The sequence below is a fragment of the Canis lupus genome, chromosome 19 (genome assembly GCF_048164855.1).
Source record: "Canis lupus baileyi chromosome 19, mCanLup2.hap1, whole genome shotgun sequence".
NCBI lineage: Eukaryota > Metazoa > Chordata > Mammalia > Carnivora > Canidae > Canis > Canis lupus.
The window spans coordinates 50,185,528-50,197,547 of record NC_132856.1 but is presented as its reverse complement, the minus strand read 5'-3'; positions in this window follow the sequence as shown (position 1 = coordinate 50,197,547).

Sequence of the window (12,020 nt, the reverse complement as noted above, 5' to 3'; positions counted from 1 at the left end):
CCTCCAAAATTTACTCATGAAAATTGCTTATTCATAAAATAATCTGCTTAAATTAGTGTGAATCTTGGATATCATCACCAAGAAGCCGGTATAAATTTTTTTTTCATGAAGAAAAAATATTAAGAAGCAGGAGCTGTGGCAGGCAGGTTTTGTAGTGACAAAGGGACAGGTGACCTCTGGTTCCCATGGGAGGATATGATTGACATGTTTGGATAGTTTCTCAGGCTGGCAGAGAGGTGAACTCAATTAGGCCAAGGACCAGATGGGGTGCAGCTGATCTGATAGAGGAGCTAGCTAGATGGGGAGCCTCTCCCTCCAGCTGGAGTAGGGAGGCATATCTGACAAAAGCAGAGAAACTCTCATGGTTAGGCCTTTGGGACCCCATGAGGCTTAAAGATTTTTTTTAAGATTTATTTATTTATTATTTGAGAGAGAGAGAGGTGGAGGGGTAGAGGGAGAGAGAATCTTAAGCAGATTCTTTTATTTTTTTTTAAGATTATTTATTTATTTATTTATGAGAGTCATAGAGAGGCAGAGAGAGAAGCAGGCTCCATGCAGGAAGCCCGATGTGGGACTCAATCCAGGGACTCCAGGATCATGACCTAGGCCAGGGCAGGCGTTCAACCACTGAGCCACCCAGGCATCCCTCTTAAGCAGATTCTGTGCTGAGCGCAGAGCCTGATGTGTGGCTCCACCTCATAGCCCCCAGATCACTATCCCAAGATGGTGACCTGAGCCAAAACCAAGAGTTGGACATCTAACCAACTGGGCCACCCAGGCACCCCAGATGTCTCTCATGTATAAGCCACCATTTCTCTTTTTTTCTCCTTTGGAAAAACAATGTACTCTAATCCTAAAGAATACGGAGGCTCTCCACAGAGTGAGAGCTGAAGCCATGGCTCGGATGGCATTACCCAAGGAGAAAGTATAAAATGAGAAGGGAGACCAAGAGAAACTGTTGAGGATGGCTTATGCCTGAGGGGTGGGCAGAAGGGAGCCAGCAGTGGTCATGGAGAAGGAGGGTCAGAAAGAGAAGAGGAATCTGAAAGTATCTGGTACAACTGAAAATGTGCCTGCCATGTGCTTGGGATGGTTAAATGTATAGGTCAAGTGCAAGGTTATATCATAAAATGATCTTGGGCCATGGGGTGCCCAGATTAAACATGATCTCTGGGTGCTTCTGTGAGGCTGTTTCCAGAGGAGATTAGAATTTGAATCGGTGAACTCTGTAACATAGATTGCCCTCCCCAGTGTGGATGGGCATCATTCAAACCATGGAGAGCCTGACAGAACAAAAAGCAGAGGTGTGGCCAGGGTTCAGGGGTGCGAGAGCATCTGGTTCCTGGGGTCCCAAAAAGACCAGGTTTAGCCACTTGCCGCTGACAAAATCCAAAAGCAGGGAAAGGAATTTATTTCAGTGAGGCCAACGCTGGGAAAGACAGCGGACTGTCTTTTTTTTTTTACAGATTCTTTTTTTTTTTAATTTTTATTTATTTATGATATTCACAGAGAGAGAAAGAGAGAGAAGCAGAGACACAGGCAGAGGGAGAAGCAGGCTCCATGCACCGGGAGCCCGACGTGGGATTCGATCCCGGGTCTCCAGGATCGTGCCCTGGGCCAAAGGCAGGCGCCAAACCGCTGCGCCACCCAGGGATCCCCGACAGCGGACTGTCTTAAAGACAGTCTCCCAAATGCAGAAAATACTTCCAGGCTTATAGAAGGAAAACGTGGGGCAAAGGTGGTTCAGTACCTGCAGGTGGTCAGTGAAGGTCACATCAATCATTGTGTTTTTTTTTTAAGATTTTATTTATTTATTCATGAGAAACACACACACACAGAGGCAGAGACACAAGCAGAGGGAAAAGCAGGCTCTCCGCAGGGAGCCTGATGTGGGACTCGATCCTGGGACCCCGGGATCACTCCCTAAGTCAAAGGCAGATGCTCAACCACTGAGCCACCCAGGTCCCCCTCGATCATTATTTTGGAGTCAATCGTGGATGGGGTCTTGCTGGCTCAGGATGGTTCTTATACTTGAGGGGGTAGATTCAGTTCCCATCATGGGAGGCTTTGCTCTCAGGGTTTCCCACCTGACCCAAGAGACAAGCTGGAAAGAAGTCAACTTGGAAAATTCGAGGCTTTGCCCTCAGGGTTTCCCACCTGACCCAAGAGACAAGCTGGAAAGAAGTCAACTTGGAAAATTCGAGGTCCAAATGGAGGCAGCCGAAGTCCTTTTTCAAGTGGAAGAACTGGCCCTTTTTTCTTCTGGTCTGACTTTTGAGTAGGACCCTGGCCTTCTCCTGCCCTTGGACTGGGCTTTGGGATTCACACAATCAGCAACCCAGGTTCTCAGGCCTTGATGCCCACCCAGACTGGAATTTTACCATGAGGCTCCTGGGTCTCCAGCTTGCCAATGGCACATTACAAGACTTCTCAGCCTCCATAATCACATAGGCAAGTCCTCATCATAAATCTCTCTTTCTATAGATAGACAATAGATGAGATATAGAGATATAGATAGGTCAGTCAATAGAGATAGATCTATAGATAGAGATCAAAAGAAAAAAATATGGGGATCCCTGGTGGCTCAGCGGTTTAGCGCCTGCCTTCAGCCCAGGGCATGATCCTGGAGTCCCAGGTTCAAGTCCCGCATCGGGCTCCCTGCATGGAGCCTGCTCCTCCCTCTGCCTGTGTCTCTGCACCTCTCTCTCTATGTGTCTCTCATGAATAAATAAATAAAACCTTAAAAAAAAGAAAAAATATAAAATGATATGTGCATCTGTATATATGAGGATATATATATGAAAGATAAACATGATAGGAGATAGATATAGAAATATCTATTTTATTGGTTCTGTTTCATATGTGCACGTAGAAAAGGATATACATACATAGACATATATATAAAGGATAAAGGATATCTATATAAAATATATCACATACAGATATTGGTTCTGTTTCACATGTGTATTAGTCGGGCAGAAAAGATCATTCTGTGTAGCAAACAGCCTCAAAAGTCAGTGACTAACACCAGAGTTGGTCATCACACAATATGATCCCAACCAATCAGCGAGGTCTCTGAGCCACTTGGCCCCTCAGGGATCCAGCCCAACAGAAGCTGCCCCGTTTTGAACAGCAGCCCCCAAACTTTGGTTCCTGGGCACCATGGAAACAGGGACAGCACTCCCAAGTCAACTTTCTCAGGGTTTCCACCCAAAAGTACCATCTAACCCTTCTGCTCCCACTTCATTGGCCAGGATTAGTCACATAGTCCTGCCTGATAGCAAGGGACAGAGAAAGTGAGGGTAGGGGTTGGGGGGTGGGGAGGAGCAATTTGGAATATTTGGAGTATTACTGTCTCTGCAGCACTCAAGGACCAGAAGTCTATTCTGGGAAAAAAAAAAAAAAAAACTTTTTAAAAAAGATTATTTATTTATTTATTCATGAGAGACACACAGAGAGAGGCAGAGACACAGGCAGAAGGAGAAGCAGGCTCCTTGCAGAGAGCCAGATGTGGGACTTGATCCCGGGGCTCTGGGATCATGCCCTAGGCCGAAGGCTGGCGCTAAACTGTTGAGCCACCCGGGCATCCCCCTGAAAAAACACTTTTTAAAAATATTTTATTTGAGAGAATGTATAAGTGGGGGAGGGGCAAAGGGAAAGGGAGAAGCACGCTTCCCACTAAGCAGGGAGCCCTGATGATGCTGGGCTGGATCCCAGGGCCCCAAGATCATGACTTGAACCCGAGACCATGACCTGAGCTCAAGGCAGACACTTAACCGACTGAGCCACCGGTGCCCCTATTCTGGAAAAGCTCTTACAAAGCCAGTAACAGATATGTGCAAGGACGTTCCCTGTGGGGCTCTTTTATTACAGTGAAAATTCTCTCCTGCCCTGGATCCCACACAGCTTGCAATTTTAACTCACATCACTTCCTCAGAGAGCCCCTCACCAAAACCCCCGATCAGAAGCAACATTTTTTTAAAAGATTTATTTATTTATTTATTCATAGAGACGGGGGGAGGGGGGGCAGAGACACAGGCAGAGGGAGAAGCAGGCTCCATGGCTCCATGCAGAGAGCCTGACATGGGACTCGATCCGGGGTCTCTAGAATCATGCCCTGGGCTGCAGGCGGCCTAAACCACTGCGCCACCAGGGCTGCCCTAGAAGCAACATTTTTTTTTTTTTTTATTTATTTATGATAGTCACAGAGAGAGAGAGAGAGAGGCAGAGACACAGGCAGAGGGAGAAGCAGGCTCCATGCACCGGGAGCCCGACGTGGGATTCGATCCTGGGTCTCCAGGATCGCGCCCTGGGCCAAAGGCAGGCGCCAAACCGCTGCGCCACCCAGGGATCCCCTAGAAGCAACATTTTTGTCTCTCTCTTCTTCCCTGCCTATTTTTCTTCCTGGTATTTCAAACATCCTGATTTATATATTTGCCCACTATCCATGGTGGGCACATCCGTGGAGGTGGGCACTTGGCCATAGTCACCTCTGCCCCCGGCACCTAGAACAGCGTCTAGTACATACCAGGTTATCAGTGAACATCTGTGGTGTGACCAAATGAAAAAAATCCCACAAGAGAGGAATAAACAAACAAGAAATGTCTTATTTAAAATAATAGAGACCAAGGGACACCTGAGTGGCTCAGGGGTTGAGTGTCTGCCTTTGGCTCAGGGGGTGATTTGGGTTCCTAAGATTGAATCTGCATCAGGGTCCCCCCAGGGAGCCTGCTTCCCCCTCTGCCTATGTCTTTGCCTCTCTCTGTGACTCTCATGAATGAATAAATAAAATCTTTTAAAAAATAGTAATAATAGAGACCAAGATCTAGGACACATAAGGGACTTGATCTATACATAATGTATTAGTTTCCCAGAGCTGTTGTACCAATGACTACAAAGTAGCTTAAAAGAACAGACATTTATTCATTTCAGAAGTTCAAATTATTTATTTGGACTTGGAGAGACTAGAAGTCCAAAGTCAAGGTGTTGGCATAGTCATTCCTTCTGGAGTTTCCTTCCTTGTGTCTCTTCCAGCTTCTGGTGGTTGCTAGTAATCTTTGATGTTCTTGGGTCTGTTGCTGCGTCACTGTAATCTCTGCCTCAATTTCCATGTGGCTTTTTCGTGTGTGTGTATGTGTGTGTGTGTCCCTCCTCCTCTCTCTTATAAGGAGTCTGATCATGGGATTTAGGGCCCAGCCACTTAATCCAGGATAATCTCAACATCTTTAACTTAATTACAAAAATTTTTTCCAAATAAGGTCATATTCACATGTTCAGCAGGTTTGAACATCAGGATATCCTTTTGCGGATCACCATTCAAATCATTATATGGATTAGTGTGAGTAGGGCTAATCTTGAAGGATAAAAAAGGTACAGAGCAAGGATGACAATTTTGATCATTTTCATAAATTAAGAAAGGTATCAGCTATTTCTGGGGAAAGAATTGAGTACCTGGGGCTGAGGGGGGGCGGTTTGCTACGTTATATCCTTGTTGAATTAAGAGAAAGAAAAACTGGACTGAGGTATACATGACATACAACAGAATGAAAATTTTTAAATATTTTATTTTTATTTTTATTTATTTATTTGAGAGAGAGAGAGAGAGAGCGAGAGTGAGCGAGAGAGAGCATGTAGGTGGGGCAAAGGGCAGAGGGAAAGGAGAGAGAGAATCTCAAGCAGACTTCTTGCTGAGCACAGTGCCAGACATGGTGCTCCATCTCACAACCCTAAGATCATAACCTGAGCCGAAATCAAGAATCAGACACTCAACCGACTGAGCCACCCAGGCACCCCCAGAATGAAAACGTCTTAAAGTCTACTTGAGTCAAAACTCATCATTCCAGCCACCTGGGTGGCTCAGTCAGTTAAGCGTCTGCTTTCAGCTAGGGTTGTGATCCCAGGGTCCTGGGATCGGGCCCTGGGTTGGGCTCCCTGCTCAGCAGGGAACCTGCTTCTCCCTCTCCCTCTGCCCCTCCCACTTGCTCATGCTCTCTTGCTTTCTCTCTCTCAAATAAAATAGTCTTAAAACAAAACAAAAGTCAAAAAACCCCATCATTCCAAACCTCAGCATGCATGCCCCTATGAAACCATAACCAGTTGATGAACATTTCCATCACCTCCAAAAGTATTCTTCTGAGCCTTGGTCAGCCCTCCCTCCTCCCACCCTTTACGCCCAACCCCAGGCAACCACAGATCTACTGTCACTACAGGTCAGGTTGCATTTCCTAGAAATTAATATTAATTGAATCATGGGGATGCCTGGGTAGCTAGCTCAGCGGTTGAGCATCTGCCTTCGGCCCAGGGAGTGATCCCAGGAGTCCCGGGATCGAGCCCCACATTGGGCTCCCTGCATGGAGCCTGCTTCTCTCTCTGCCTGTGTCTCTGTCTCTCTCTGTGTGTATCTCATGAGTAAATAAATGTTTTTTAAAAAAATTGAATCACAGAGTATGTAGTCTGTGGTATCTGGCTTCTTCCATTTGGGACAGTTAGTTTTAGATTCATCTGTGCTACATGCATTGATTGCTCATTCTTCTTTTAAAGTTTATTTTAACATTTTGAAAATTTGAGATATAATTGACATAGAACATGAGTTTTAGGTGTAATATAATTTGTTCTTTTATATTATTTGGATGGGCCACCATTTGTTTATCATATGTTGATGGACTTCTATTTCTTTCCTACTTCAGGCTATTACATGAAACTTCTGTGAACAGTCCTGAGCAAGTCTTTGAGTAAACATGTCTTAGAGAAATTCTCTTGGGTAGATACGTAAGAGTGAAATGGCTGAATGGTACAGTAAGTGTACATTTAACTTTTAAAAAAAGATTTATTTGTTTATTTATTTGAGAGAGAGAGAGAATGAGAGAGAGGGATGCCTGGATGGCTCAGTAGTTAAGCTCTGCTTTCGGCTCAGGGTGTGATCCTGGAGTTCAGGGATCGAGTCCCACATCGGACTTCCTCAGGGGAGCTTGATTCTCCTTCCTCCTATGTCTCTGCCTTTCTTTCTCTGTGTCTCTCATGAATAAATCAAATATTTAAAAAAATATATATAGAGAGAGAGAGCACACATATGAGAGAGGGGAAACAGGGAGTGAAAGAGAAGCAGGCTCCCTGCTGAGCAGAGAGCCCAACAAGGAGCTCCATCTGAGGATCCAGGGGTCATGACCTGAGCGGAAGGCAGATGTTTCACCACCTGAGTCACCCAGACACCTCTACTTTTAACCTTTCAAGAAACTGTCAAACTGTTCCAAAGTGGTTGTGCCATTTTCCACTACCACAGGTGGTCTATGAGGGTCTCAGTTCTTTCATGTCCTTGTCGACCCTTGGTGTGGTCAGCCTTCAATTTTAGCCATTTTGGTGGGTCTGTCATGGTGACTTTATTTGTATTTCTTTGAGGACTAAGAATGTCAAACATCTTTTCTCATGCTTATTACCCATTTTATGTCTTCTCTGTGTTGAATTTCAAACTGTGTGAAGGTAATACCTATTTAAAAGTAAATGATCGGGGATCCCTGGGTGGCTCAGCAGTTTAGCGCCTGCCTTTGGCCAGGGGCGTGATCCTGGGGTCCCAGGATCAGGTCCCGGGCTCCCGGCATGGGGCCTGCTTCTCCCTCTGCCTGTGTCTCTGCCTCTCTCACTCTCTCTGTGTCTCTCATGAATAAATAAATAAAATCTTAAAAAAAAACAAAAAACATAAATGATCACATCCATTGGGTCGGGTTGTAACAACAACAACAAAAAAAAAACAGAAGATAGGGGCACCTGGGTCGCCCAGTGGTTGAGTGTCTGCCTTTGGCTCAGGTCATGAGACCCGGGGTCCTGGGGTCAAGTCCCACATCAAGCTGTCCGCAGGGAGCCTACTTCTCCCTCTGCCTATGTCTCTGCCTCTCTCTGTATGTCTCATGAATAAATAAAAATTTTAAAAATCTTAAAAAAAAAAAAAAAAAAACAGAAGATAACCAGTGTTGGCAAGGATGTAGAGAAGCTGGAACTCACTATCCACTCAGGTGCTACAACAATCTCTGGTCCCCTTCTGGTCTCCACTCCAATACCTGGTCTGTGAACATGACCCATTGGTTCCAAATATGGCCACTTTTCTCCATCTCCATGCTATTACCTGAATCCAAGCCACTATAACTTTTCCCTCTGGACTCCCTGAGGCCATTCTTGCCCACACAGAAGCCAAATGACCTTTCATCAAAACTCTTTTATCTTTTTAAAATATTTTATTTATTTATTTGAGAGAGTGAGAATGAGACAAAAAGCACAAGCAGGGAAGGGACAGAGGGAGAGGGAGAAGCGAACTCAGCTCAGCAGAGCGCCGGACATGTGGCTCCATTCCAGGCCCCTGAGATCATGACCTGAGCCAAAAGCAGACATTTAACCCACTGAGCCACCCAGGCGCCCCTTACCAAAACTCTTCAAAAATTTTGAAAATTTGAAATAATTTTCTTTTCTGTCCTTTTTTTAAAAAAATATTTTATTTATTCATGAGAGACAGAGAGAGAGGCAGAGACATAGGCAGAGGGAGAAGCAGGCTCCTCACAGGGAGCCTGATGTGGGACTCGATCCCAGAGCCCTGGGATCACGCCCTGAGCCAAAGACAGAAGCTCAACCGCTGAGCCACCCAGGTGTCTCTGAAATAATTTTCAATTTACAGAAGATTTGTGCTACGGACTAAATGTCTCTGTCTCCTCTAAATGCATAGGTTGAAACCTAACCCTCAATGTGATGGTATTAGAAGGTGGGACCTTTGGGAGGTGACTAGGTCATGAGATGGAGCCTTCATGAGTGGGATTAGGGCCTTATTAGGGGAGCTGGTGTTCACATGATTCTGCGTGCTCTCTCTCTCTCTCTCCCTGTCTCTCTCAGCCATGTGATCATAGGTCGAGGAAAAGCCTATATTTAATCTAGGAAGTGGTCCCTCACCAGATACTGGCTATGTCAGTGCCTTGGTCTTGGACCTCCCAGCCTCCAGAACCATGAGAAATAAATGTTTGTCATAAATTTACCCAGTCTGGCCACCTCGGTGGCTCAGTTGGTTAAGCGTCTGCCTTTAGCTTGGGTCATGATCTCAGAGTCCTGGGATTGAGCCCCACATCGGACTCCCTACTCAGCGGGGAGTTTGTTTCTGTCTCCTTCTGCCCCTCCTCCCTGCTCGTTCTCTGTCTCTCTCAAATAAATAAAATCTTAAAAAAAAAAAATCACCCAGTCTATAGCATTTTTAGTATGGCAGCTCAATGGACTAAGATAATTTGCAAGGTTGGCACCCTGCAAATTTGCCAACTTCTTGTCTATCCTTCACCCCACTGGCCTGAATGTTAACATCTTGCATAACGGTGCTATAATTGTCACAACTAAGAGATTAACTAACATTGGTATTCACTAAACTACACATTTAATATGAATTACACCAGTTTTCTCTCTGATGTCCTTTTCAGTTCCAGGATCCCATCCAGGACATCACATTTCATTTATCATGCCTCCTAAGACTTCTCTAATCCATCCCAATGTCTTGGTCATGCTCTGTTTCTCGTGACCTTGACATTTTTTTCAAGATTTATTTATTTATTTATTTATTTATTTATTTATTTATTTATTTATTTATGAGAGAGAGAGAGCAAGTGAAGGGGAGGGGCAGAGGGAAAGAGAGAATCTCAAGCAGACTCCACGCTGAGCATAGAGCCCAATATGGGGCTCAATCTCAGGACCCTGAGATTATGACCTGACCTGAGCTGAAACCAACAGTTGGACACTTAAACTGATTGAGCCACCCAGGTGCCCTTTATGACCTTGACATTTTTTTAAAAAGATTTTTATTTATTCATGAGACACACAGAGAGAGAGGCAGAGACACAGGAAGAGGGAGAAGCAGGCTTCATGCAGGGAGCCCTATGTGGGACTCAATCTGGGTCTCCAGGATCTCAACCTGGACTGAAAGCTGCACTAAACCGCTGAGTCACCCGGGCTGCCCTGACCTTGACATTTTTGAAGTGTCCCAGTCAGGTTTTTTGTAGAATGTCCCCCAATTTGGGACAAACATCTGATGTTTTCTCCTGAGTAGACTGAAGTTATGGGTTTGGGGGACAGTACCAGAGAGTGTCGTGTACTCTTCACGTCATATCAGAGGTCCATGCAGATGACTCATTGCTGTGATGATAATGTAATGTTGGTTGAGGTAGTATCTGCCAGGTTTCTCCGCTGTCAAGTTACTTTTTGCCTTTTCCATACTTTTATTCCTTAGAAACAAGTCACTAAATCCTGCCCACACCCAATAAGGTGAGTTAAGCTCCACCTCTTGAAAGGAGTAATAGCATACATTGTGTGGACATTTTTTTTTTTTTTTGAAAGAGAGAGTGAGAGAGAGAGAGAGCACTTGATCCCACAACCCTGAGATCATGACCTGAGCAAAATCAGGAGTTGGACACCTAACCTAGTAAGCCACCCAGGCACCCCTGTGGACATATATTCTTAAAAATCCAGTAATTAATAAATATTTCAGGAGAGATGCTTTTATGGTAAGCAAATGTCCCATTTCTCCTTAAAGTTTCATCCAGTAATTTTAGCACTCATTAATAGATCTTGCCTGCTGCAATTATAACCATGTTGTTTGCCTGATAATGATTTTCTATTTCCCTCATTCCTTTTTTACCTTTTTTTTAAGATTTATTTATTTATTTATTTATTTATTTATTTATTTATTTATTTATGATAGACAGAGAGAGAGAGAGGCAGAGACACAGGAGGAGGGAGAAGCAGGCTCCATGCCAGGAGCCCGACGTGGGACTCGATACCGGGACTCCAGGATCGCGCCCTGGGCCAAAGACAGGCGCCAAACCGCTGAGCCGCACCCAGGGATCCCCTCTTTTTTACTTATTAATTGCACATCTTCTATATGGATGGGTGTTCTCTTTTCCCTCATTTTTTATTCAATCATTTATTTATACCAGTATGGACTGATTGGTATTTATTTAATTCTTTGGATCACAATGATCTTTTATTGTTAGTTTTGTTTTTGTTTTTGTTTTTGTTTTAAGTAATCTCTTCACCCAACACAGGGCTTGACTTCCAGGCCCTGAGATCAAGAGTTGCATGCTCTACCCGCTGAGCCAGTGAGGCGCCCTATGGATCACAATGATCTTTTAACTCTCATATCAGATTCCATCATTTACTAAAAATCTCCAGAGACTTCTCTTTATGCTTAAAAGTAAAATCCAACTCTCTTGCTTACCAACACTCCCTGCCTGCTTTCTGGTGCTTTGTCTCTTTTCCTTGCTCATTTCTACTTTGGCCCAACTGGCCTTTTTGTGGTCTCTCGGTCAAGCCACCCTCATCCCTCTGAAGGCTTGGCCTTTCCTAGAATATTCCTCTTCCTCACCTGCACAGAGCTCCTCTTTGATTGCCTTGAGCAGCCTTCTTCCTTTCTTTTGATTTCTAATCCTTGCTGGAATTAGGTATCCGAAATCTATTTCCTTCTTTATCATCTGTCTTGTTCACCAGCGTCTAGAACACAGTAGGTGCTCAATAAATATTGACTAAATGAATGCATGAGGCTGGAAGAACGTGAAGAGCAAGATCCATTCACTTCCTCCCTGATTATAGTCACAGTTGAGGTGTACGCATGTCAGGTACTCAGCACACTACACTGTAAGCCCCTAAGTTTCATCCTGTGTAAAATGACATAATAAAAGAACCTATTTACAACTGTTGGTAAGATTAAATGATCAAATGCACATGAAGACGATACTCATAGCAGACATTCAACAATCGTCATTGTTAATGACGATTAATATAATAATCATTATTATTACTGTCATCTGTAAAATGGGCACAACACCGACCTACGATGTAGAATTACTGTAAGCTCAGAACCGTGGCTACCATGGTGTAAAGCGCTATACAAGCGATCCATGCGATCATTATCATCATCATCATCCCACCAGGCCGCCCGCAGGCGATCTGAAAGAGGTTTTCATCGAATCTCATGCTTTTTTGCAAATCCCTTTCGTAGGCCTGGCCGG